Raw genomic sequence first — 3,954 nt, 5'->3', positions numbered from 1 at the left:
AGTAGTAGTAGTAGTAGTAGTAGTAGTAGTCGTAGTACTCGTAGTACTCGTAGTAGTAGTAGTAGTACTTGTAGTAGTAGTAGTAGTAGCAGAAGAAGAAGCCTCTGCCCTCAAAAGGGACAACTGAAATGTATGATGAGGCTCGCTAAACACTCGTGAAGTCGAAACACGGCTCTTTAGTTGACGAAGCTGTTAACCAGCAGACGAATGAAGTGTGTTAAATCGTTTACTTACTGTTCGTTTGGCTGTTGTCATCAATGAGTTCTCTTTTGGCTAGGAGTGTAGAAAGCAGAAAAGTGACTGAAGAATAAGCAGAACAAGAGGAAGGGGGAGCGAGGTACCTCAGTTCGAGCGGTCGCGACGAGAGCGCGAGAGGACCTACGGCCGGCCATAAAAACCTAACCCAAATGGCCTTGCTGCGTTGAATTTAGCGAACGGTAGAAACGTTTTAATTAGGCTGCGCCAATTATGGAGTTAGTAACATATCAGAACGGATTAATAGACTCGTGACCTTTTTCCTGGACGCGTGAATATAAGAGTACTTGAAATAGGACAAGAAAACGATCGCGTTAATACCTTGCACATTTTCGTTTATGAGGCAAATACATCTATGCAATTCACACAGTCGCTCATTTGTATATGCACACATTAGACATGTTACACAGATCCTGAATTAGTTTGGTATCATTTTGTTACTTGAGTGGAGTAGCTTGATCGGCGTTATCCTCTGGTCGGCCGTTCTTCTTATTCCTCGTGGTCGAACGGCTCTGAAGTTAGCGAAAGCGCACTGCTATGCAGAAGAAGCACAAAGCTCAAATCCGTAAAGCTAGCTGCTCGTCACTGGAGGGACGCTCACTAGATGATAGCGACGACGCTAATGTCACTCGACGATGCTTATGGTAATAATGTTGCTGGTGGCAGCTCTAGAGTCGTTACCTTCGTGCGAGTACTTTTGATTTATAGGCTGTTAATTCAACAGTTACTCGGGCGAGCTATTTTATGGCACCACTGTTAAAGCCACGATTGGACATTACTGGACTTCGACACCAAAGGACCCCAATGATTGGGGTAATCTCTGTGAGCCGCAGCAACCGTGCGGCACATGCCCCATCTGTTGCGCAGCTTAGCGGTCGCACAACAGCAGAAACCATCAAATGAGGAAAGTAATTGGACTCGCAATTGTAATTAAATAGACATGCGGTAATACGTGTAAGTAAGGATTCAACGTCTATGCTTCCCTTGGAGGGCACAGACAAAGTTTATGCCGTACAACTGCGTACTTTGGCTACAAAAACAGCATCATCATCGTCTGTGGCGTAAACAGTATTTGACCGACACGAGTCTCCACCTCCAGTTCCTCTAACGTTCGTCATACGCTCGAATTATCGCATTTAGATAAAGTCCATAATATGTTTGGTTTCAATAAAGGACTATATTTTTCTTCAGTTTAGTCGTTACATATATGTTCTGCCAAGATCTTTTTCCTTTGCCTTATGACACGACGATTCTATAGGAAGATAATTTAGTGTTTATTGGACGTTTACAAATAAATACGACGAGGTGTCCATCGCAACATATGGTTTCTGATGATAATGATCTGAGTCGTGTAATATATATACCAGCGAATTTTGATGTCTCAACAAAACGAACTCTTTGCCAGCTTCTCATATCGATTGCACATGGGCAAATTGATTTATAAATGTATTATATAAGTAACATTATTTATGACAGCTATCGTTTCATAAGTAATTATTTTTGAGAACGGATATATTCAGCAACCGTATTCTGTATGAGTTACTCAAATAGCAATTACCAACAACGTAACTGTAAGTTAGCCTCTCTACTTATTATTATTATTATTCTCGACTTTTCCGTTCACAGAATGACTATGGCTCCGAAGTCATCCGTTCCAATATGCTCGTCGCGTCGATATTCAACCGTCATGATATGGCTAATTGGATCTAGCCATTGGACTCAACGGATCCGTTGGCCACGAACGCCTTCGTTTTCAAGTCTAATCAATAAAGTTGATAGCCTTTAGGTATAGGTACCCGCCTGACGGTCTTCTGCCGTTCTTATAATTGTATGTTAATTCCGAAGTGCAGTGATAATTGTACTTTCCTTTACAATGATCCTAGAAACACCTGCCGTAGGCCGTCTGCCGTGTCTACCAATACTTGTACCTTTATACGCTGACATCTAATGGCCCCGAAGGGCATAACGACATGTGTATTGAAACGAGATGGAAATTATCTGATGGACGCCTGTGCTACTAAGGTTGCTATTACCTCTTTTCGGATCGGCAGCGCACGACGCTAAAACGAGGGAGACTAAATATTTATAACGAGACCTTATTTAACTGTTCAATAAATATATATCAAATTGAATATTAATAAGCGCTCTTCCTTTTTTCCCTATTAAATAAAATATCACCTTGCGTGTAGAACGGCTTGACGGAGTCGAGTGCCGCGATCAAGCTATTTCGAAAATTACTTACAATCATTACAATGTACAGTTGTTCGACCGCAATGGTATTTTTTAACACCTGTCCCAGCTCTAGTCAGTACGCCCAACCTCAATCAAGTTGTGGAATAGATTATTATCAAGTGAAATACATCATGTTCCTACAGATGATCCACGAAGTATCTCACCTACTGTTACTTTAGCAGTACGTAAATGTGTAAGCATTGGACACAAATACTCAGAGAGGACTCCGCTTTGATTTGGCCTGACAATGGCGGATTCTATCTATTCTTTATAGCTATTAGGTAAGTGCGTGTTCGTGCAATGAAGTGCCGTCACCATCAGCCACCCTTGAATACGTTTTCTGTGTTGTGCTTGAAGAGAACGGAACTTTTCCAGCATATAATGCCATTTAAAGAATAAAACTAATGCACGACATGTTAAGGGTATGGTTGGTATGCAGTATGCATAATAGCACGTAATTGAACGTACCGTGCAAACGCTGTTGGTTCGCTATGGGCCTCAACGGCCCGAACTATTTGTAGCAATTTACAAATTAATCTGCATGTTCCCGGATATTTAAGCACATTAAGAATCTAATGACTGAGAGTGAAATAGTATTTACTGAATGAAAAAAAAGAATGCACTCGTCATTGAAAAAGTCGAGAGACCGGATGGCCTAAAACAGTTGCACCTAAGGCTTTCTAGCCAATCACAAATTTGGCTTGTTTTTGGCTATTTAAGGGAAACTATGATGCTGCAAGCTCAGTGAGAATAATAGAAAAGGTCAAGCCTTGGCCGAAACATTCTAGCCTATCCACCATATAGCCCCACTTTTGCTCCGTACGATCAGCATCTGATCTGGAACCTCCTAGGTTCTTTTAATAATGACCCTATGCAAGGTCACGCACTTGCTAGAACTTTAGGCAGGGGTCACCCAATATATTATATATAAAACGAATCGACAGATGGCGCTAGCGTCGGATCGGCTAATTATCTCTAGTAGAACGACCATCAAACGTCTTTCCTGTTGTTTTCATTAAGCTCTGGTCGTTAGAGGCGATGCGCCGATATGTCCAGTCATAAAGCTAGAAAAGACGGATATTCGACGTTGCCTTGTTCACTATTTGCGCTCTGGAAAAGTCCCGCTAAGGCAAAAAGGATTGTTTGCAACGACGAAGCCGAACGTGCAATAGGCGTAACCACCTGTCAATTTTGGTTTAGAATCTTAGATTGCAATTTGAACGATAAGCCATACTCCGAGCGGCCAACAAGGGCCAACAACTACAAACTGCAGGCACCCCTTGAAGCAAAATGTATTCGAGTGGACCCAGGAACTTCCTCCACTGTCAGAAGGTGATTCAGGTGACCATTGCCAGTCGCCTGGACGAACTAGAAACATTGAAACAGAAGGGAAGGAATTCAGTGATAATAAAAAAAAGTAGTTTAACAATACGTCTTTTGCTACTTGCGTGACAGAAGAGCAAGTTT

The sequence above is a fragment of the Varroa jacobsoni genome, unplaced genomic scaffold, assembly GCF_002532875.2.
Source record: "Varroa jacobsoni isolate VJ856 unplaced genomic scaffold, vjacob_1.0 scaffold_443, whole genome shotgun sequence".
Lineage (NCBI taxonomy): Eukaryota > Metazoa > Arthropoda > Arachnida > Mesostigmata > Varroidae > Varroa > Varroa jacobsoni.
This window is presented reverse-complemented; position numbering follows the sequence as displayed.